The following is a 25,121-nucleotide window of genomic DNA, read 5'->3' as shown; positions in this document are numbered from 1 at the left end:
GGTTGAAACTCCTCGGATTCCCCCCTCGTTGCTCTGTCTAAAAAAGTATTTCATTAAATCTCCCGCGCAAAGCCACGGTAAGTTATCATGTCTCCTCAAATAACGAAGGGCATCCCGTGTTTTCCGCCTGTGTTCTGTGCGAGGTTCGCCATAGATTCCAGTGAATCTAATGGTTTCCCCCTCCAAAACAATCTCTGCATCAATATAGTACTAGCACCACGGCCTCACAATCACCGACACATGATCCCTCTAGAGCATAGCTAAACCTCCACTCCTTCCCACACAGTCCACCGCCACACCATTCCGAAACCCTAAACTCCATTTAACTTTTTCCATTGCGCTCGCTTTCTTCTTAGTCTCGCTCAGAAACACCACCGCTGGGTTGTATGACCATATCAGATCCCTTAATTCCCCAACTGTCGGGTCCAACCCCAAGCCCCGACAGTCCCAAACAAGGAAATTCATTGGTCCCGGCGGCCCCGGATGCCGGGGTCCGCCGATCTAGCTCCATGAACACCGACACGCTCGAAGACTGACGACACCTTCTGCCTCTTTTCGCCAACGAGAGCATCGCTTCCTTCCTTTCAACCTCCTTCACCTACAGGCACCCACACCTGTCTAGATGGTCTCTTTCTCTCCCCTGGAGCGTACCAGCGGTGTTCATCTCGCTGTCGAGAGGACACCTCATCTCTTCTAGGCTTTCGAACGTAATACCCCGGCCTCCGCTGATATTCTCTTTGTGCTCCATCCTCCCCGCCTTGTTGATGCCTTCTTACGTCCTGACTCTTCCTCGGGGAAATTACACCATCTCTTACTTTCTGATGAAGTTCGGATCTCAACACCTTTTCTCTCTTCTCTTCTAGATCCTGCCGTAGGTCCCTTTCAGTTTCTCCCGCCGCACCAGTGTGCTTTTTTTGCGGGCTTTGCACCTCCTCCTGCTCCTTCTCTTTGCGCCTAGACCCACCAGTGTGGGAATCAGCCGAGGGGGTGTAGTATCTGTACATGGATCTTCTAGTTGGGAGGTCTCGAACATGCGCTTGCCCTTTCGGGCCAACATCTCCTCCGCTAGACATAGAGCTTTCCCTACTAAAGTTCTTGCTTGAGTTTCCCTGCCATTGCTTCTTCTCCTGGTGACTTGACGTGGCCCTACTCGGAGAGGCCCTCAGCCATTCCCCCCACTGAGACAACGGATCCACCGGAGGTTCACACACACCATCCACATGCACCAATCTGCCGCAGTCAAAACAGAAGTGCGGGATTTTTTCATATGCAAAATCAAACCAAGTCCTCTCCAGGTCTTCCGGCTTCTTTTTTAGGTAGAAACCCCGAATGAGCGGCTCATGTAGCACAATTCTTGCCCGCACTCTGAGCTGGGTTCCCCTTGCAAAACCATCATCACCAACATCGACCTTTACCACCTGTCCCAGCCAGTTTCCCAACGCCTCTCCAAACTCCTTTGATCTTTTGTCCAAAGGAAGATCATCAACCCTGACCCAAGCCTCTATCGAATCGAAACTCATCTCAGAAGGCCTAGTTTCCCCATCATATTCCTTCAGCGCAACCACATTAAAATCAAACTGCCATGGACCATTATCAAGAACGTGCTTCCAATCCCCCTCGCTGCCAAATCTGATCATGAACATGTTTCCTCCCAGCAACTTGAATTGGGCGTCCCTGTGGAGGCCCCAAGCGTGTTGCATAGCTCTCTCAAAAGCGTGTTTGATCAGAGGTCACGGAGAGAAAGATTTGCCCACAACAGCCCACTTGATCTCCCTCTTTGTTCTTGGGTCAGGATCTTCAAACGCAAACCCGGCCGCCTCCTTCTCAGTCAGCGCCAGGCCCCCTATCTTCGCCGACAGGGACGCCGCCCCCTCCGTGGTCTTGCCATCGGCCGCAGACGCAGAGGATCTCCAGCACGCCTTGTCTCCCGTCTCCCCCGTCTTCTGCGGTGTCCGCTTCGTCGGGATCGCTGCCACAGAAGGCGCCTTCTCTCCCTTACTCGTGAACGACTTCATGGTTACCCCGTCGAGTAGGAGCACCAAAAAACGCAGGGCACAGCCGAAGACGCAGCCCCGTCGCCACGCCCTCACTGCCTTGAAGGTCACCACCTGGCATTCGAAACCCTAACCCTTGGCGCCACCTCCCGATCACCTGCGCGATCGCCTCCCGGTCGCCTCTTAGGAAAACGAAACGTGGTGGATCCACCCGTGTTGGCTAAAGGCCATGCGTGAGTTAAGTTGCTGGACGTGGTGGCCGGGTCATGCGTGTTGTGTACGTGCATTAATGGTCAGTTCTGGCATTGGTTCTGGCCATGCATGTAGCTAGCTTAGTGGGGCGTGAGACCAACACCCCTGGGTTGAGTCCGGCTATATAAGCCATGTACTGGTGGTGTGTAGATGGGAGAGTAGCTAGAAAAGATGTAGTCTCCAGTAGTCTCTCGTGTGGGTGTGGCGCCGGTATGAGTCGAGCCACGGTGTGTTGTCGGGTGCCGGTATGTGCCGAGCCCGGGTATGTGCTCAGTAAAGATTAGGCCGTTGGTGCGGCGAGGCGTTTGTGCGCCCAATTTTTTTGTCTCTTTCTTCCACCTTCGTCCGAGCGAGTGTGCGAGAGAGATAGAGCTATCCGGTTTTTCCCCAACAATTGGTATCATGAGCTTGGTTATCTCGGGCGTTGTTCCCTTGCCGGAGGCGTGCCAGCGGTGCCGACGTTTGCCGGTGGTTGCGCGATGGACCTCCGGGCCTTGTATCGGCCTGTGGATGTGCGCGGTGCTGCGGCTGTCATGGAGGACGCGGAGGTGGAGTGCAGTGAGTCCGCATCGAGCATGGCGGGCGGGAAGTCCTCTGTGATGCAGCTGCGGAGCCCTGCGAGCGCATGGCGACAGCGACCCGCGCCGAGTCCGCGGCTCAATGGTGGCGAGCAAACGGTACGTGCGCACAAGAGGCGCGTGGTAGCGTCGGGCGGAGACATTAAGGACGGCGGTCGACAGGCGAGCCATGTCACGATTAGGAGGAAAATGTTAGTAATAATCTTGTATGGATAGAGTTTATTAGTCACGGATGGATATACTCCAGGTTAGTTAGTGCATGTGTGAGTTAAGTTGCTGGACCTGGATGTGGTGGCCGGGTCATGCGTGATGTGTACGTGCATTAGTAGGCGGTTCTGGCGTTGGTGCTGGCCGTGCATGTAGCTAGCTTAGTGGGGCGTGAGGAGTACGGCTATATAAGCCATGTATTGGTGGTGTGTAGATGGGAGAGTAGCTAGAAGAGATGTAATCTCCAGTAGTCTCTCGTGTGCGCGTGGCGCCGGAATGTGTCGAGCCACGGTGTGTTGTCGGGTGACGGTATGTGCCGTGCGTGTGGCGCCGGAATGAGTCGAGCCACAGTGTGTTGTCGGGTGCCGGTATATGCCGAGCCCGGGTATGTGCTCGGTAAAGATTAGGCCGTTCGTTAGGCGAGGCGTTTGTGCTCTGAGTTTTTGTCTCTTTCTTCCACCTTCGTCCGAGCGAGTGCGAGAGAGAGAGAGAGAGAGAGTGAGCTATCCTTGTTTGTCCAAACAATTGGTATCATGAGCTTGGTTATCTCGGGCGTAGTTCCCTTGCCGGAGGCGTGCCGGCGGTGGCGGCATTCACCGGTGGTTGCGCGATGGAGCTCCGGGCCGTGGGTCGGCCTATGGAGGTGTGCGGCACTGCGGCTGCCATGGCGGACGCAGAGGCGGTGTGCAGTGAGTCCGCATCAAGCATGGCGGGCGGGGAGTCCTCGGTGATGTGCTTGCGGAGCGCTGCGAGCGTGTGGAGACACCGACCCGCGGCGAGGCCGGGCGTTGTGGTGGCACACGGCTTCGACGTCGAGCTATGCGGCAACCGCGGCTCAGGTGCAGGGGCAGACGGTACATGGCTGCTTGCACGGAGGCGCGTGGTAGCGTCGGGCGGAGACGTTAAAGACGACGGTCGACGGCGAGCTATGCCAAGATTAGGAGGAAAATGTTAGTAATAATCTTGTATGGATAGAGTTTGTTAGTCACAGATGGATAGACTCCAGGTTAGTTAGTGCATGTAAAACATATAGTTTGGAAAACTGCTCGACACCCTAAATGGGGTGTGGCTATCTCATTATATAGGGGTATCAAAGGGTGCAATACAATTACAGACATATACAAGAGTCTACGTATATATACAGTCTAACACCCTCCCTCAATCTTAACTATGGCCTGAAGTACAAAGCAAGTTAAGATTGCACCTACAGGCTACAAACTGTGGTTGTGGAAGAGGCTTCGTGAAGATGTCAGCAAATTGATCTTTTGATGAGATGAACTTCTTACCGAGGAGCTTCTGTGCAACGCATTCTCGTACAAAGTGATAGTCTACCTCAATGTGTTTCATCCGAGCATGAAACACCAGATTAGACGAAAGATATGTAGCACCGATGTTGTCACACCAAAGCACTGGAGAATGAGCAGGAGAGACTCTCAATTCTCTCAACAAGGATTGAACCCATATGATCTCAGCAGTCGCATCAGCAACTTCTTTTTACTCAGCTTCAGTACTGCTACGAGACACCGTAGCCTGCTTGCGAGCATTCCAAACGATCAAGTTAGGACCAAGAAACACTGCATATCCCCCCGTGGATCGCCTGTCATCAGGACTGCCAGCCCAATCTGCGTCTGAAAAAGCTGAGATCTCATAAGATGGAGCAGACTGGAGAAGCAAACCATAAGAGGCAGTGAGGCAAATATAACGCAGAATACGCTTCACAGCTGACCAATGAGATGTTCTGGGTGCATGGAGATACTGACAGACACGGTTGACTGCATAAGAGACATCTGGTCTGGTGATAGTAAGATATTGCAGACCACCAACGAGACTACGATACTTAGTAGCATCATTAGGTGAAAGAAGGTCTCCATCAAGGGCAGACAACCGATCAGTAGCAGACATCGGAGTGATCGCATGTTTACACTTTAGCATGCCAGCACGACGCAACAAGTCCAGAGAATACTTCTTCTAAGTAAGAGTCAACCCAGCAGAAGACCGTGACACCTCCAGACAAAGGAAGAAGTGCAGAGCACCTAAATCCTTGATAGCAAAATCCCCACTCAAAGCAGCCACAAGACGATCCGCAGTAGCATCAGAGGAACTGATGAGGATGATATCATCAACATAAACCAGGAGATACATCATAACCTTAGGACGCTGAAGAAGGAACATGGACGTGTCAGCAGTGGAGGGAAGAAAACCAAGAGCCCGAAGAACAGAACCGAGGCGTACATGCCACGCACAGGGAGCCGGTTTAAGTCCATATAGCGCCTTAACAAGACGACAGAGATGATGAGGACGTGCAGGATCCACAAAACCCGGTGGCTGACGCATATAAACCTCTTCCTCCAAGACTCCATGCAGAAAAGCATTTTGCACATCAAGCTGACGAAGAAACCATCCTTGGGTAACAGCCAGAGACAACAACAAGCGAATGGTAGTGGGCTTGATAACTGGACTGAATGTGTCTTCGTAATCAAGACCATACCTCTGTTTGAAACCCTTGGCAATGAGCCGTGCCTTGTAGCGCTCAATAGAACCATCAGCATGTCTCTTGACTTTAAAAACCCACTTTGAATCAATAATGTTAACACCGGACTTTGGTGGAACAAGATGCCAAGTGTCATTCTGCAGCAGGGCCTGAAACTCATGTTCCATCGTGGCACGCCAATGAGGAATACCTAGTGCAGCCTGAAAATGGCGAGGCTCAGCAGTGGGATCCACAGCAATATGAGCCATGCAAGCAGCGAGCCACGCGATAGTCCCGTCAATGCGTTTCTTTGGTTGAAAAACACCTGTCTGGTTGCGTGTGCGAGGACGAAGAACAGCAGCAGCCGGCTGTGCTAGCGAGGCTGAGCTCGGCACAGGCGACGGCATCAAAGGCGAGGCTGAAGCAGCCTACGAGTCAGCGCCAGAGCCTCCTAGCACCGGGGAGACAGGTGGCGTCGGGCCAGGTGTGGCCGGACCATCCAGAGCAAGCAAACGGGGCGGCGGCGGGCCCTGCGAGGCCAGCCCATTTGATGCAGGAGAGCCAGCTGCTGGGCCGGACGAGGTGGCAGACGGCCCAGCCACTAGGACGGGCGAGAGCGACGCTTGCGTGGCGGCTACCACCGAGTCGGGCGAGGGCGACACTCGCAGGGCAGCTGCGCCCGTTATGCACGCCCCATGCAAAGGATCCACGTCCCGCTCCAGAGCCACGTCCCGATCCGGAGCATCATCCAGCACCTGTTCATCAAGTAGCTCAAGACGAGCACCATGTCCAATACCTGTAGTAGGATTAGGAAGCAACACATGAGCATTTGCAACATCCACAAATTGATCAGGCGAAGGTATGGTAGAGTGGACAGGTGGCATAGGAGTTTCAGAGTTGTTCGGAAGTGCATGAAAAGGGAACACATTCTCATCAAAAACAACATCACGAGAGATGTAGACGCGATTGGTGGGAACGTGCAGGCATTTGTACCCTTTGTGAAGGGAACTATACCCAAGAAAAACACACTTTTAGACCAAAACTCTAACTTACGTTTGTTGTATGGACGCAAATAGGGCCAACATGCACACCCAAACACTTTGAAAAAAGTGTAATCTGGGATTTCATTGAGCAAGGGTTTAAGAGGAGTTTTCATATTCATAAGTCGTGAGGGTAGCTTGTTTATCAAGAAACAAGCGATGGAGAAAGCACCACTCCAAAACTGAAACGGAACGGAGGCATGAGCTAGCAAATTAAGGCTAGTTTCTACAAGATGACGATGCTTACGTTCAGCGGTTCCATTTTGCTGATGTGTATGAGGACAAGACACATGGTGCAAAATCCCAAGCTTGTTGAAAAATGTGTTGGAAATATGCCCTAGAGGCAATAATAAAATGGTTATTATTATATTTCTTTATTCATGGTAATAGTCTATTATTCATGCTATAATTGTGTTATCCGGAAATCATAATACACGTGTGAATACATAGACCACAACGTGTCCCTAGTGAGCCTCTAGTTGACTAGCTCGTTGATCAACAGATAGTCATGATTTCCTGACTATGGGCATTGGATGTCATTGATAACGGGATCACATCATTAGGAGAATGATGTGATGGACAAGACCCAATCCTAAGCATAGCTCAAAGATCGTGTAGTTTGTTTAGCTAGAGCTTTTCCAAATGTCAAGTATCATTTCCTTAGACCATGAGATTGTGCAACTCCCAGATACCGTAGGAGTGCTTTGGGTGTGCCAAACGTCACAACGTAACTGGGTGACTATAAAGGTGCACTATGGGTATCTCCAAAAGAGTCTGTTGAGTTGGCACGAATCGAGACTGGGATTTGTCACTCCGTATGACGGAGAGGTATCTCTGGGCCCACTCGTTAATGCATCATCATAATGAGCTCAATGTGACCAAGTGTCTGGTCACGGGATCATGCATTACGGTACGAGTAAAGTGACTTGCCGGTAACGAGATTAAACTAGGTATTGGGATACCAACGATCGAATCTCGGGCATGTAACGTACCTATTGACAAAGGGAATTGCATACGGGATTGCTTGAATCCTCGACATCATGGTTCATCCGATGAGATCATCGAGGAGCATGTGGGAGCCAACATGGGTATCCAGATCCCGCTGTTGGTTATTGACCGGAGAGGCGTCTCACTCATGCCTGCATGTCTCCCGAACCCGTAGGGTCTACACACTTAAGGTTTGGTGATGCTAGGGTTGTAGAGATATGAGTATGCAGTAAACCGAAAGTTGTTCGGAGTCCCGGATGAGATCCCGGACGTCACGAGGAGTTCCGGAATGGTCCAGAGGTAAAGAATTATATATAGGAAGTGAAGTTTCGGCCATCGAGAAAGTTTTGGGGGTTACCGGTATTGTACCGGGACCACCGAAAGGGTCCCGAGGGTCCACCGGGTGGGGCCACCTATCCCGGAGGGCCCCATGGGCTGAAGTGGGAGGGGAACCAGCCCCTGGTGGGCTGGTGCGCCCCCCTTGGGCCCCCCTGCGCCTAGGGTTGGGAAACCCTAGGGGTAGGTGCGCCTCCACTTGCCTTGGGGAGCAAGCCACCCCCTGGCCGCCGCCCCCCCTTGGAGATCCCATCTCCTAGGGTCGGTGCCCCCCCTTAGGGGGGCTATATAAAGAGGGGGGAGGGAGGGCAGCCGCAACCATGCTCTTGGCGCCTCCCTCTCCCTCTGCTACACCTCTCCCTCTCGCAGACGCTTGGCGAAGCCCTGCCGAGATCGCTGCTGCATCCACCACCACGCCGTCGTGCTGCTGGATCTTCATCAACCTCTCCTTCCCCCTTGATGGATCAAGAAGGAGGAGACGTCTCCCTGACCGTACGTGTGTTGAACGCGGAGGTGCCGTCCGTTCGGCGCTAGGATCTCCGGTGATTTGGATCACGACGAGTACGACTCCCTCAACCCCATTCTCTTGAACGCTTCCGCTCGCCATCTACAAGGGTATGTAGATGCACTCCTCTCTCTCGTTGCTAGATGAACTCATAGATTCATCTTGGTGAAAGCGTACAATTTTTTTATTTTCTGCAACTTTCCCCAACAGTGGCATCATGAGCTAGGTCTATGCGTAGTTCTCTTTGCACGAGTAGAACACAAATTTGTTGTGGGCGTAGATGTTGTCAACTTTCTTGCCACTAGTAGTCTTATTTTGCTTCAGCGGTATTGTGGGATGAAGCGGCCTGGACCGACCTTACACGTACGCTTACGTGAGACAGGTTCCACCGACTGACATGCACTAGTTGCATAAGGTGGCTAGCGGGTGTCTGTCTCTCCCACTTTAATTGGAGCGGATTCGATGAAAAGGGTCCTTATGAAGGGTAAATAGAAGTTGACAAATCACGTTGTGGCTTTCACGTAGGTAAGAAAATGTTCTTGCTAGAACCCTATTGCAGCCACGTAAAACATGCAACAACAATTAGAGGATGCCTAACTTGTTTTTGAAGCATGTGATTGTGATGTGATATGGCCAAAAGTTGTGATGAATGATGAATGATGAATGATATATATGTGATGTATGAGATCATGTTCTTGTAATAGGAATCACGACTTGCATGTCGATGAGTATGACAACCGACAGGAGCTATAAGAGTTGTCTTAATTATTGTATGACCTGCGTGTCAATGATTTAACGCCATGTAATTACTTTACTTTATTGCTAAACTGTTAGCCATAGTAGTAGAAGTAATAGTTGGCGAGCAACCCCATGGAGACACGATGATGGAGATCATGATGATGGAGATCATGGTGTCATGCCGGTGACGAAGATGATCATGGAGCCCCGAAGATGGAGATCAAAGGAGCTATATGATATTGGCCATATCATGTCACTACTATTTGATTGCATGTGATGTTTATCATGTTTTTGCATCTTGTTTACTTAGAACGACGGTAGTAAATAAGATGATCCCTCATAATAATTTCAAGAAAGTGTTCCCCCTAACTGTGCACCGTTGCGAAAGTTCGTTGTTTCGAAGCACCACGTGATGATCGGGTGTGATAGATTCTAACATTCACATACAACGGGTGTAAGACAGATTTACACACGCATAAACACTTAGGTTAACTTGACGAGCCTAGCATGTACAGACATGGCCTCGGAACACAAGAGACCGAAAGGTCGAACATGAGTCGTACGGAAGATACGATCAACATGGAGATGTTCACTGATGATGACTAGTCCGTCTCACGTGATGATCGGACACGGCCTAGTCGACTCGGATCATGCATCAGTTAGATGACTAGAGGGATGTCTAATCTGAGTTGGAGTTCATTAAATAATTTGATTAGATGAACTTAATTATCATGAACTTAGTCTAAAATCTTTACAATATGTCTTGTAGATCAAATGGCCCACGCTACCCTCAACTTCAACGTGTTCCTAGAGAAAACCAAGATGAAAGATGATGGCAGCAACTATACGGACTGGGTCCGGAACCTGAGGATCATCCTCATAGCTACCAAGAAAGATTATGTCCTAGAAGCACCGCTAGGTGAAGCACCCATCCCAGAGAACCAAGACGTTATGAATGCTTGGCAGTCTCGTGCTGATGATTACTCCCTCGTTCAGTGCGGCATGCTTTACAGCTTAGAACCGGGGCTCCAAAAGCGTTTTGAGCAACACGGAGCATATGAGATGTTCGAAGAGCTGAAAATGGTTTTCCAAGCTCATGCCCGGGTCGAGAGATATGAAGTCTCCAACAAGTTCTTCAGCTGTAAGATGGAGGAAAATAGTTCTGTCAGTGAGCACATACTCAAGATGTTTGGGTTGCACAACTGCTTGACTCAGCTGGGAGTTAATCTCCCAGATGACGCGGTTATTGACAGAATCCTCTAGTCACTTCCACCGAGCTACAAGATCTTTGTGATGAACTTCAATATGCATGGGATGGAAAAGACCATTCCTGAGGTATATTCAATGTTGAAATCAGCGGAGGTAGAGATCAAGAAAGAACATCAAGTGTTGATGGTGAATAAAACCACTAAGTTCAAGAAAGGCAAGGTTAAGAAGAACTTCAAGAAGGACGGCAAGGAAGTTGCCGCGCCCGGTAAGCCAGTTGCCGGGAAGAAGGTAAGGAATGGACCCAAGCCTGAGACTGAGTGCTTTTATTGCAAGGGAAGTGGTCACTGGAAGCGGAACTGCCCCAAGTACTTAGCGGACAAGAAGGTCGGCAACACTAGAGGTATATGTGATATAGATGTAATTGATGAGTACCTTACCAGTACTTGTAGTAGCTCCTGGGTATTTGATACTGGTGTGGTTGCTCATATTTGTAACTCAAAGAAGGAATTGCAGAATAAATTGAGACTGGCGAAGGACGAGGTGACGATGCGCATCGGGAATGGTTCCAAGGTCGATGTGATCGCCGTCGGCACGCTACCTCTACATTTACCTATGGGATTAGTTTTAAACCTCAATAATTGTTATTTGGTGCCAAGTTTGAGCATGAACATTGTATATGGATCTCGTTTAATACGAGATGGCTACTCATTTAAATCCGAGAATAATTGTTGTTCTATTTATATGAGAGATATGTTTTATGGTCATGCCCCGATGGTCAATGGTTTATTCTTAATGAATCTCGAACGTGATGTTACACATATTCATAGTGTGAATACCAAAAGATGTAAAGTTGATAACGATAGTCCCACATACTTGTGGCACTGCCGCCTTAGTCACATTGGTGTCAAACGCATGAAGAAGCTCCATGTTGATGGACTTTTAGAGTCTCTCGATTATGAATCATTTGACACATGCGAACCATGCCTCATGGGCAAAATGACCAAGACTCCGTTCTCCAGAACAATGGAGCGAGCAACCAACTTATTGGAAATCATACATACTGATGTGTGCGGTCCAATGAGCGTTGAGGCTCGCGGAGGATATCGTTATGTTCTCACTCTCACTGACGACTTGAGTAGATATGGGTATGTCTACTTGATGAAACACAAGTCTGAGACCTTTGAAAAGTTCAAAGAATTTCAGAATGAGGTAGAGAATCAACGTGACTGAAAGATAAAATTCCTACGATCAGATCATGGAGGAGAATATTTAACTCATGAATTTGATATGCACTTAAGGAAATGTGGACTCATTTCACAACTCACGCCGCCTGGAACACCTCAGCGTAACGGTGTGTCCGAACGTCGTAATCACACTCTATTGGATATGGTGCGATCTATGATGTCTCTTACCGATTTACCGCTATCATTTTGGGGATACGCTCTAGAGACAACTAGATTCACTTTAAACAGGGCACCGTCTAAATCCGTTGAGACGACACCGTATGAATTATGGTTTGGGAAGAAACCTAAGCTGTCGTTTCTAAAACTTTGGGGATGCGATGCTTATGTCAAGAAACTTCAACCTGAAAAGCTCAAACCCAAGTCGGAAAAATGCGTCTTCATAGGATACACTAAACAAACCATTGGGTATACCTTCTACCTCAGACCCTAAGGCAAGATATTTGTTGCCAAGAATGGGTCCTTTCTGGAGAAAGAGTTTCTCTCGAGAGAAGTAAGTGGGAGGAAAGTAGAACTTGATGAAGTACTACCTCTTGAACCGGTGATTAGCGCAGCTCAGGAAGATGTTCCTGTGGTGCCAGCACCAACTGAAGAGGAAGTTAATGATGATGATCAAGGTACTTCGAATCAAGTTACTACTGAACTTCGTAGGTCCACGAGGACATGTTCCATACCAGAGTGGTATGGCAACCCTGTCCTAGAAATCATGTTGTTAGACAACAGTGAACCTTCAAACTATGAAGAAGCGATGGCGGGCCCAGATTCTAACAAATGGCTTGAAGCCATGCAATCCGAGATAGGATCCATGTATGAAAACGAAGTATGGACTTTGACAGACTTGCCCGATGATCGGTGAGGGATAGAGAACAAATGGATTTTTAAGAAGAAGACGGACGCGGATGGTAATGTTACCATCTATAAAGCTCGACTTGTCACTAAGGGTTATCGGCAAGTTCAAGGGGTTGACTACGATGAGACATTCTCTCCCGTAGCGAAGCTAAAGTCCGTCTGAATCATGTTAGCAATTGCCACATACTATGATTATGAGATATGGCAAATGGACGTCAAAACGGCATTCCTTAACGGTCATCTTAAGGAAGAACTGTATATGATGCAGCCGGAAGGTTTTGTCGACCTTGACAATGCTAACAAGGTATGCAAGCTCCACCGATCCATTTATGGGCTGGTGTAAGCATCTCGGAGTTGGAACATTCGCTTTGATGAGATGATCAAAGCGTTTGGGTTTATGCAGACTTATGGAGAAGCCTGCGTTTACAAGAAAGTGAGTGGGAGCGCTGTAGCATTTCTCATATTATATGTAGATGACATACTTTTGATGGGAAATGATATAGAACTCTTGGACAGCATTAAGGCCTACTTGAATAAGTGTTTTTCAATGAAGGACCTTGGAGAAGCTGCTTACATATTAGGCATCAAGATCTATAGGGATAGATCGAGACACCTCATAGGTCTTTCACAAAGCACATACCTTTATAAGATATTGAAGAAGTTCAATATGGATTAGTCCAAGAAAGGGTTCTTGCCTGTATTGCAAGGTGTGAGATTGAGCTCGGCTCAATGCCCGACCACGGCAGAAGATAAAGAAGAGATGAGTGTCATCCACTATGCCTCAGCCATAGGGTCAATTATGTATGCCATGCTGTGTACCGGACCTGATGTAAACCTTGCCGTAAGTTTGGTAGGAAGGTACCAAAGTAATCCCGGCAACGAACACTGGACAGCGGTCAAGAACATCCTAAAGTACCTGAAAAGGACTAAGGATATGTTTCTCGTGTATGGAGGTGACGAAGAGCTCGTCGTAAAGGGTTACGTCGATGCTAGCTTCGACACAGATCTGGATGACTCTAAGTCACAAACCAGGTACGTGCATATTTTGACTGGTGGGGCAGTAAGCTGGTGCAGTTGCAAGAAAAGCGTCGTGGCGGGATCTACATGTGAAGCAGAGTACATGGCAGCCTCGGAGGTAGCGCATGAAGCAATCTGGGTGAAGGAGTTCATCACCGACCTAGGAGTCATACCCAATGCGTCGGGGCCGATCAAACTCTTCTGTGACAACACTGGAGCTATTGCACTTGCCAAGGAGCTCAGGTTTCACAAGAAGACCAGGCACATCAAGCGTCGCTTCAACTCCATTCGTGAAAATGTTCAAGATGGAGACATAGATATTTGTAAAGTACACACGGACCTGAATGTAGCAGATCCGTTGACTAAACCTCTCCCTAGGGCAAAACATGATCAACACCAAAATTCCATGGGTGTTTGATTCATCACAATGTAACTAGATGATTGACTCTAGTGCAAGTGGGAGACTGTTGGAAATATGCCCTAGAGGCAATAATAAAATGGTTATTATTATATTTCTTTATTCATGGTAATATCTATTATTCATGCTATAATTGTGTTATCCGGAAATCGTAATACACGTGTGAATACATAGACCACAACGTGTCCCTAGTGAGCCTCTAGTTGACTAGCTCGTCGATCAACAGATAGTCATGGTTTCCTGACTATGGGCATTGGATGTCACTGATAACGGGATCACATCATTAGGAGAATGATGTGATGGACAAGACCCAATCCTAAGCATAGGTCAAAGATCGTGTAGTTCGTTTAGCTAGAGCTTTTCCAAATATCAAGTATCATTTCCTTAGACCATGAGATTGTGCAACTCCCGGATACCGTAGGAGTGCTTTGGGTGTGCCAAACGTCACAACGTAACTGGGTGACTATAAAGGTGCACTACGGGTATCTCCGAAAGTGTCTGTTGGGTTGGCACGAATAAAGACTGGGATTTGTCATTCCGTATGACGGAGAGGTATCTCTGGGCCCACTCGGTAATGCACCATCATAATGAGCTCAATGTGACCAAGTGTCTGGTCATGGGATCATGCATTACGGTACGAGTAAAGTGACTTGCCGGTAACGAGATTAAACGAGGTATTGGGATACCGATGATCGAATCTCGGGCATGTAACGTACCGATTGACAAAGGGAATTGTATACGGGATTGCTTGAGTACTCGACATCGTGGTTCATCCGATGAGATCATCGAGGAGCATGTGGGAGCCAACATGGGTATCCATATCCCGCTATTGGTTATTGACCGGAGAGGCGTCTCGGTCATGTCTGCATGTCTCCCGAACCCGTAGGGTCTACACACTTAAGGTTCGGTGACGCTAGGGTTGTAGAGATATGAGTATGCAGTAAACCGAAAGTTGTTCGGAGTCCCGGATGACATCCCGGACATCACGAGGAGTTCCGGAATGGTCCGGAGGTAAAGAATTATATATAGGAAGTGAAGTTTCGGCCATCGAGAAAGTTTCGGGGGTTACCAGTATTGTACCGAGACCACTGGAAGGGTCCCGGGGGTCCACCGGGTGGGGCCACCTATCCCGGAGGGCCCCATGGGCTGAAGTGGGAAGGGAACCAGCCCCTGGTGGGCTGGTGCGCCCCCCCTTGGGCCCCCCCTGCGCCTAGGGTTGGGAAACCCTAGGGGTGGGGGCGCCTCCACTTGCCTTGGGGGGCAAGCCACCCCCTGGCCGCCGCCCCCCCCTTGGAGATCCCATCTCCTAGGGCCGGCGCCCCCCTTAGGGGGCCTATATAAAGAGGGGGGAGGGAGGGCAGCCACACCCATGCTCTTGGCGCCTCCCTCTCCCTATGCTACACCTCTCCCTCTCGCAGAGCTTGGCGAAGCCCTGCCGAGATCGCTGCTGCATCCACCACCACGCTGTCGTGCTGCTGGATCTTCATCAACCTCTCCTTCCCCCTTGCTGGATCAAGGAGGAGACGTCTCCCTGACCGTACGTGTGTTGAACGCAGAGGTGCCGTCCGTTCGGCGCTAGGATCTCCGGTGATTTGGATCACGACGAGTACGCCCTCAACCCCGTTCTCTTGAACGCTTCCGCTTGCGATCTACAAGGGTATGTAGATGCACTCCTCTCTCTCGTTGCTAGATGAACTCATAGATTGATCTTGGTGAAAGCGTAGAAATTTTTTATTTTCTGCAACTTCCCCAACGAAACGTGTTGAGGTTGTGATATCCCCCCCCCCTCCCAGTTGGATTGAACATGCATAATTTTCTACTTAAGGAGACGCTCAACATGTGCTTGAAACTGAATAAAAACATCGAACAAATCAGATTTTCGCTTAATAAGATAAAGCCAAGTAAACTGGCTATAAGCATCAATGAAACTGACATAATAATTATGACCACTAACGGGGGTTTGGGCATGACCCCATACATCAGAAAACACAAGCTCAAGAGGATGTTTCACAACATGACTAGACTCTGAAAACGGAAGTTGGTGACTCTTGCCCTGCTGACAGGCATCACAAATTGTTTCAGTAGTTTTATTGGACAAAACTGGTAGTTCATGACGATGTAGCAAATGACGAACTATAGGAGCAGCAGGGTGACCAAGGCATGCATGCCAATGTGTAGGTGACACACGAACACTGCTGAACGCCTGAGGAGAATACTACATAGGAGATGTGGGCGGCACGTCAAGTGCATATAAACCATGGCGAAGACGGCCACTAAGCAGAATGGCCCTCGTGTCCCGATCCTTGATAAAGAAACAAAAAGGGTGAAACTCAGCAAGGACATTATTATCACGAGTAAGTTGAGGAGAAGACAACAAACTACGTGTAGCAGTGGGAGCTCGAAGGACATTAGAAAGATGCAGTTTTCGAAAGTTGTGTGCAAGAAGTGAGGCATGACCAACATGGGAGATGTGCATACCTGCTCCATTGGCGGTGTGCACCTGATCATGACCACGATATGGTTCCTAAGTGGAAAGCTTGGCCATCTCATTGGTGAGGTGGTTTGTGGCTCCTGTGTCCATATACCATGTAGGATCAATGGAGTAGGACGGAGTGCGCCCATGGTCATGACTTGTCACTGCAGCAACCTGTTTTTCATTCCCTTTGCCATTATTGCTCAGGCCAAGGAAATCTTGCTTGTAGCGTCGATGACACCGGGAGGCAATGTGGCGCTCAATGCCACACAGCTGACAGGCCTGCTGAGCACTGCAGCAGGGACAACAAGCCACCGGCCTGGCACCGCCAGTGATGGATGGTGGGGCGGCGCGGGCCTGTGGGGATGAGGCCACCAGCTTCCCACCAGGTGGCGACGGCTTATGTGGCTTATCGCAGGTCGCGGCGTTGGCAGAGATGAAGCTCGGAGAGGCACGACGTGCTTTGATGCACTGCTCATGACCAAGAAGACGCGCATATAGCTCTCATGGCGGAAGTGGCACCTCACGACCATGAATATTCTCGATGAGATTGTCATAATCGTCATCAGGATCGTTGAGCACGTGGGTGCTGAATTCCTCATCTCCAAGCGGCTAACCAATCGAGGCCAAGGTGTCGGCGAGACCAGACATCTTGGTGAAGTACTCAGTGATGGAGAGGCCGCCGAGTTTAGTCTCCACCAACTCGGTGCATATAGCATGAGCACGCGTCGTAGATTGGGAGAAGTTGCTGTGAAGCACCGACCAAGCATCCCGGGATGTCGCGGCGAAGATGACTAGCAACGACACGCTCGGAGTGAACGATGACTGGATAGCGGAGAGGACCGCCTGATCCTGAGCCACCGACACGTGGTACGCCGGATGATACGGCGGCGGACACGAGATGGAGCCATCAACGTATCCCTCCAGGTAGCGGCTTCGGAGGAGAGGTAGCACCTGAGCCCGCCATGACAAGTAATTATCCGGCGTAAACTTCACCGGAAGGAGGTGCGAGAAGTAAAATGGCGACCGCGCAGCCATAGGATTCGCATGAGCCTGTGCCGATGGTGCATAGCAACCCATCAAAGGATCTGTCTTCGGGTTAGGGGCGATCGCCAGAGATGCGCCCGCATACGGCGATGAAGGGTAGGCGCCAGCACCAGCGGAGTCAAGGCCCGAGCCAGTCGGGGCTCCGGGGGCACAAAGGGTGCAGCCCCGTAGACCAGCGACGACCTAGTGTAAGGCTGGGGTTGCGACGACCCAGCGTTGGCCGGCACGGATGACGCGCCGTAGGGCGCCGACCAGATAGACGAAGACAGCGGTAGGGCACTAAAGGTTGGAGCAGGGGCACCATACCAGGGAGCACCGTAGGGCGGAGGGGGAGGCGCGCCATGCGCAGGTGCAGGACCGCGAAACCCCTGCGACCCAGAAGTTGTGGTCGAGGAAGGCCCGCCATAGGAGATCGACGGGGGCAGGTCACCCAGCCTACTCGATCCGATCGGAGAGCCAGTGGGGGGCTGCCGCCAGGCCGTAGCCAGCGGGCGGTACTCCATGAAGGGCGACGAAGGGGCGACGGCGAAGGCCGGCGCTTGGGCTGACGCGGCGGCGGCGTTGGAAGAGGCCAAGGCGGCGGCGGCGGTAAGGGCAGCGGAAGACATCGAAACCCTAAACTGATACCATGTAAAACATATAGTTTGGGAAATTGCTCGACACCCTAAACAGGGTGTGGCTATCTCATTAGATAAGGTTCCAAAGGGTATAATACAATTACGGACTTATGCAAGAGTCTACATATATATACAGTCTAACAGTGCATGCGTAAGTTAAGTTGCTGGACGTGGTGGCGGGATCATGCGTGATTGTACGTGCATTAGTGGTCGGTTCTGGCATTGGTGCTGGCCCTCCATGTAGCTAGCTTAATGGGGTGTGAAGCCAACCCCTGGGGTGAGTCCGGCTATATAAGCCATGTATTGGTTGGTGTGTAGATGGGAGAGTAGCTAGAAGAGATGTAGTTTCCAGTAGTCTCTGGTGTGGGTGTGGTGCCGTTATGAGTCGAGCCAGGTGTGTTGTCGGGTGCCGGTATGTGCCGAGTCCAGGTATGTGCCCAGTAAAGATTAGGCCGTTCATGCGGTTGAGGCGCCGTTCGTGCGGCAAGGCGTTTGTGCACCGAACAAAATTTGTCTCTTTCTTCCACCTTGGTCCGAATGAGTGTGTGTGAGAGAGATGGCTATCCGGGTTTGTCCCAATAATTGGTATCATGAGCTTGGTTATCTCGGGCGTCGTTCTCTTGCCGGTGTTGGCGGCGTTCGCCGGTGGCTGCGCAATGTAGCTCCGGGCCGTGTGTCGGCCTATGAAGGTGCATGGCGTTGTGGTTGTCATGGCGGACATGAAGGCGGCGTGCAGCGAGTCCGCATCGAGCATGGAGGGCGGGGAGTCCTCGGTGATGCGGCCGTGGAGCGCTGCGAGCGTGTGGCGACAGCGACTTGCGGTGGGTCCGGGCGTGGTAGTGGCACACAGCTTCGACATCGAGCGACGCGGCAACCGCGACTCAGGCGCGGCAAGCACGTGAGCCATGTCAAGATTAGGAGGAAAATGTTAATCTTGCATGGATAGAGTTTGTTAGTCACGGATGAAATAAACTCCAGGTTAGTTAGTGCATGCATGAGTTAAGTTGCTGGACCTGGTGGCCGGGTCATGCATGATGTGTACGTGCATTAGTGGCCGGTTCTGTCATTGGCGCTGGCCGTGCATGTAGCTAGCTTAGTGGGGCGTGAGGTCAACCCCTGGGGTGAGTCCGGCTATATAAGCCATGTATTGGTGGTGTGTAGATGGAAGAGTAGCTAGAAGAGATGTAGTTTCCAGTAGTCTCTCATGTGGATGTGGCGCCGGTATAAGTCGAGCCATGGTGTGTTGTCGGGTGCCCGTATGTGCCAGTAAAGATTAGGCCGTACGTGCGGCCGAGGAGTTGTTCGTGCGGCGAGGTGTTTGTGTGCCGGAAATTTTTTTTATCTCTTTCTTTCACCTTCGTCCGAGCGAGTGCAAGAGAGAGAGCGCTATCCGGGTTTGTCCAACAACAGAGATTCAGGAGATCAGAATAGTTGCAGTCGCGGTCGACGACGAGCCCCTGCGAAGACGGGGACGAGGCGGCTTTTCCGCGCCCAGCTCCTCGTAGCAGAGCTTTGCGAGGTCGTCGGGATGGCACCCGGTTGTGGTGGCAGTTGCCGTCAATGACGAGTCCCGGCGAGGATGCGGACGAGGCGGCTTCTTCATGGCCGTTGTTGGCATGCCCATGAGGTACAAACCCAGCTGCTAACCATCTTCGTTTCTCGCGTTGCTCGTGCCCTGTGTTTTGAATTTTGACCGAAAAAACAGATTTCGGCCAAATTCCGGCCATCTCGGTTTGGGGCGAGATCTATCTTTCACCAAAATTGATCAAATTTGGCAAAATTTGGTCAAGTTTTAGACAAACTTCATTTAAATTTTGGTCAAATTTTAGCCGAAATTTTTGAAAATGGCCGAAATTCGACCATCTCGGCGAGGGATGAAAAAATCTCAAACCGAAAATCAAAACGCTGCTCGTGCCTACGTGGCTTCCTCAGCTAGTGGTGGTTCGACAACGAGATTACTCTCGTCGCCATCGCCGCCCGACGCCCCTGCTCCTATGGTACACCTCGTCGTTGTCGCCGCCTCCGATGTTGTCAAGCTGTTCAACGTCGTCGCCGCCGCCGCTGATGCCCTCTGCCCCGACGATGGCGCCGCTCCCCGCACCCCTGCCCGCCCCGACGCCGCCCACCATGCTGATAACCCACAAGTATAGGGGATCGCAACAGCTTTCGAGGGTACAGTATTCAACCCAAATTTATTGATTCGACACAAGGGGAGCCAAAGAATATTCTTGAGTATTAGCAGTTGAGTTATCAATTCAACCACACCTGGATAACTTAGTATCTGCAGCAAAGTATTAGTAGCAAAAGTCATATGATAATAATGGTAACAGTAGCAACAGAAAAGGTAAATGTTTTTGGGTTTTGTAGTAGTTGTAACAGTAGCAACGGAAAAGTAAATAAGCGAAGAACAATATATGAAAAGCTCATAGGCAATGGATCAGTGATGGATAATTATGCCGGATGCGATTCCTCATGCAATAGTTATAACATAGGGTGATATAGAACTAGCTTCAATTCATTAATGTAATGTAGGCATGTATTCGTAAATAGTCACACGTGCTTATGGAAAAGAACTTGCATGACATCTTTTGTCCTACCCTACCGTGGCAGCGGGGTCCTAGTGGAAACTAAGGGATATTAAGGCCTCCTTTTAATAGAGAACCGGACCAAAGCATTAACACATAGTGAATACATGAACTCCTCAAACTACGGTCATCACCGAGAAGTATCCCGATTATTGTCACTTCGGGGTTGTCGGATCATAACACATAATAGGTGACTATAGACTTGCAAGATAGGATCAAGAACACACATATATTGATGAAAACATAATAGGTTCAGATCTGAAATCATGTCACTCGGGCCCTAGTGACAAGCATTAAGCATAGCAAAGTCATAGCAACATCAATCCTAGAACATAGTGGATACTAGGGATCAAACCCTAACAAAACTAACTTGATTACATAGTAAATCTCATCCAACCCATCACCGTCCAGCAAGCCTCCGATGGAATTACTCACACACGGCGGTGAGCATCATGAAATTGGTGATGAAGGATGGTTCATGATGATGACGGCGACGAATCCCCCTTTCCGGAGCCCCGAACGGACTCCAGATCAGCCCTCCCGAGAGAGATTAGGGCTTGGCGGCGGCTCCGTGTCGTAAAACACGATGAAACTTTTTTTCTGATTTTTTTTCTCCGCGAGACGGTATATATGGAGTTGGAGTTTAGGTCGGAGGAGGTCCGGGGGGCCCACGAGATAGGGGGGCGCGCCCTAAGGGGGGCGCCCCCTTTCTCGTGGATAGGCCCTGGGCCCCCTGGCCCTGATTCTTTCGCCAAAAATTCTTTTTAATTCTGAAAAGTCCCTCTGTGGATTTGCAGGTCATTCCGAGAACTTTTCTTTTCTACACATAAAACAACATCATTGTAGTTCTGCTGAAAACAGCATCAGTCCGGGTTAGTTTCATTCAAATCATGCCAGTTAGAGTCCAAAACAAGGGCAAAAGTGTTTGAAAAAGTAGATACGTTGGAGAAGTATCAACTCCCCCAAGCTTAAACATTTGCTTGTCCTCAAGCAATTCAGTTAATAAACTGAAAGTGATAAAGAAAAACTCTTACAAACTCTGTTTGCTCTTGGTGTTGTAAACATGAAAAGCCAGCATTCAAGTTTCAGCAAATATTACGAACTAACCATACTCACAATAACACATAGGTCTCACAATTACTCACATCAATAGCATAATCAGCTAGCGAGTCATAATAATAAAACTCGGATGACAACACTTTCTCAAAATAATCATAACATGATATAACAAAATGGTATCTCGCTAGCCCTTTCTGAGACCGCAAAACATAAATGCAGAGCACCTTTAAAAATTAAGGACTGACTAAACATTGTAATTCATGGTAAAAGAGATCCAGTCAAGTCATACCCAATATAAATCAATAATAATGAATGCAAATGACAGTGTGCTCTCCAGCTGGTGCTTTTAATAAGAAGGGTGATGACTCAACATAAAAGCAAATAGATAGACCCTTCGTAGAGGGAAGCAGGGATTTGTAGAGGTGCCAGAGCTCGATTTTAAAATAAAGATTGAATAACATATTGAGCGGCATACTTTTGCTGTCAACGCAACACCTATGAGATGGCTGTATCTTCCACACTAAATGCATTATAGGCAGTTCCCAAACGGAATGGTAAAGGTTTATACTCCCCCAACCACCAACAAGCATCAATCCATGGCTTGCTCGAAAGAACGAGTGCCTCCAACATACAACAGCCCTGGGGGAGTTTTCTTTAATTATTTTGATTTGCTTTGATCTTTTTGGATCATGGGACTAGGCATCCGGGTTATCGACCCTTTCTCGTGAATGAGGAGCGGAGTCCACTCCTCTGAGAATAACCCACCTAGCATGGAAGATATAGGCAGCCATAGTTGTTACATGAGCTGCTCGAGCATACAAAACAGAATTTTATTTGAAGGTTTGGAGTTTGGCACATACAAATTTACTTGAAACGGCAGGTAGATACCGCATATAGGAATGTATAGTGGACTCATATGGAACAACTTTGGGGTTTAAGGAGTTTGGATGCACAAGCAGTATTCCTGCTTAGTACAGATGAAGGCTAGCAAAAGACTGGGAAGCGACCAACTGAGAGAGCGACGACAGCCGTAAGCATGCATTAAAATTAATTCACACCGTGTACAAGCATGAGTAGGATATAATCCACCATGAACATAAATATCGTGAAGGCTATGTTGATTTGATTCAACTACATGCGTGAGCATGTGCCAAGTCGAGTCACTCAATTCCTTTAAAGGAGGATACCATCCCATCATACCTCATCATAATCATTCTAATAGCATGTTGGCACGCAAGGTAAACCATTATAACTCATAGCTAATCAAGCATGGCACAAGTAACTATAATCTCTAAATGTCATTGCAAATATGTTTATTTTATAATAGCTGACTCAGGAACGGTGAATCATCATATTTACAAAAACAAGAGAGGTTGAGTTCATACCAGTTTTTCTCATCCCAATAAGTCCATCATATATCGTCATTATTGCCTTTCACTCGCACGACCGAACGGTGTGTATAATAATAAGAGTGTGTGTGCATTGGACTAAGCTAGAATCTACAAGCATTCAACTCAAGATAGAAGACAAGTAATATGGGCTCTAAATTTAATAAACAATCATGCATATAAGAGCCACTAAGCATTTTCAATATGGTCTTCTCGACCCCCAAAGGAAAGAAAAGAAAATAAAACTGTTTACACGGGAAAGCTCCCAACAAGTAAGAAGAAGAACTAGAAATCTTTTTGGGTTTTCATTTTAATTTCTAGTACAAGCATGAAAACTAAACTAACTAATTTTTTTGGTTTTTCTCAAGGTTTATCAAACACACAAGAAGAAAACTAGAAAAAGAAATTTAAACTAGCATGGATAATACAATGAAAGAGTATGAGCACCGACGACTAGTGTGTGAACATGAATGTAAAGTCGGTGAGAAATACGTACTCCCCCAAGCTTAGGCTTTTGGCCTAAGTTGGTTTAATACCAAGGATCGCCTGGCTGATATCCATAAGTGAAACCGGGGTTGTACTGAGATGCAGCGGCAACCGACTCCTATGCTGCAGCGTGTTGACGAGCTGCCTCCACTCCCCTTTCGTATTCAGTTGCTTCCTCTCTGGTGACAACAAATCTTCCTTTTGCCTGATAATCAAAAAGGTAGGGAGCAGGAAGAGTAACAGGGATGACATTGCGTCTGTCATAGATTAGTCGATAATGGAGGAATTGTACATTCCTCTCAATAAAATGATGACTAAACATAGCTTCTTTATCCAGATAAACAGGAGGCATTATCATATCTCCTTCTCGCGGGGCTATACCAAGAAAATTAGCCACACGGGTTGCATAAATTCCTCCAAAGAAGTTTCCCTTTCTACTATTATTCTGCAACCTATGTGCAACTATTGCCCCCAAGTTATAACCTTTATAACCTGACACAGCACTCTTGAGGACACAAAGATCAGGAGCACACATGTGACATACCTCGTCCTTACCGTTAATGCATCTACCAATAAAGAGAGCAAAATAATGTATGGTAGGAAAATGAATGCTCCCTATGATAGCTTGTGCTATGTCCCTAGATTCTCCCACAGTAATATTCGCAAGGAAATCTCTAAATTCAGATTTGGGAGGATCATTAATATTACCCCACTGCGGGAGTTTGCAAGCAGTTGTAAAATCCTCTAAGTCCATGGTGTAAGATGTATTATAAATATCAAATAGGACACTAGGAGAATTACGCGTACAGTTATATTTAAACCTCCGCACAAAGGAATCGGTCAATTGAGAGTACTGAGGACACTTATCTTGTAAGAAGTCCTCAGCTCAGCATTACACACATACGCGTCAAATTCCTCCTTGAAGCCTGCTTCGATCATAAAATCATCGGATGGCCACTCACAAGCCCGTACATATGCATTCCTCGGCAATTCAACGTCTTGCTCATGTATAGCAATCCTTGGCCCTTTCTTTGCCGAGGAACCACCTTGGTACATTCTCCTAAGCATATTTCTTTTTCTGAAAATTTCTAAAATTTTAGTAACTTCAAAATAAAAGTGCATAATACTAAACAAGATTGAGATCAACTACTCCTACAAGTGCCTAGAGCCCAAATCATGCATTGGAATTGCTTGGGACCTCAAAAATTTAACATGCAAACTCAAAAACAGGGTCACCAAGATAGCAAGGATTTGCAAAGAATAAAGCACTAGAACAAAAACTAATTGGACCAATTGAGGAGTCACATACCAAGCAACAATCTCCCAAAGCAGTTTTGTGAATGGAGCTTTGAGCAAGGAGATCGAAAATCGCAGCAAAACGAGCTAGAACTCGTGCTTGAGCTGGATGGGGATTTTTTCGGTAGAAGATGGAGTGTGTGGGTGCTGGCATAAGTGGAGGGGAGCCACCAGGGGCCCATGAGACAGGGGGGCGCCCTATAGGGGGGCGTGCCCTCCTCTCTCGTGGCCTGTTGCTTGCCCCTCTGTAGTGTTTTCAGTGCCTAAAATCCTCAAATATTCCAGAAAAAATCATACTAAATTTGCAGGGCATTTGGAGCACTTTTATT

The sequence above is a fragment of the Triticum dicoccoides genome, chromosome 5B, assembly GCF_002162155.2.
Source record: "Triticum dicoccoides isolate Atlit2015 ecotype Zavitan chromosome 5B, WEW_v2.0, whole genome shotgun sequence".
Classification (NCBI taxonomy): Eukaryota; Viridiplantae; Streptophyta; class Magnoliopsida; order Poales; family Poaceae; genus Triticum; species Triticum dicoccoides.
This window is presented reverse-complemented; position numbering follows the sequence as displayed.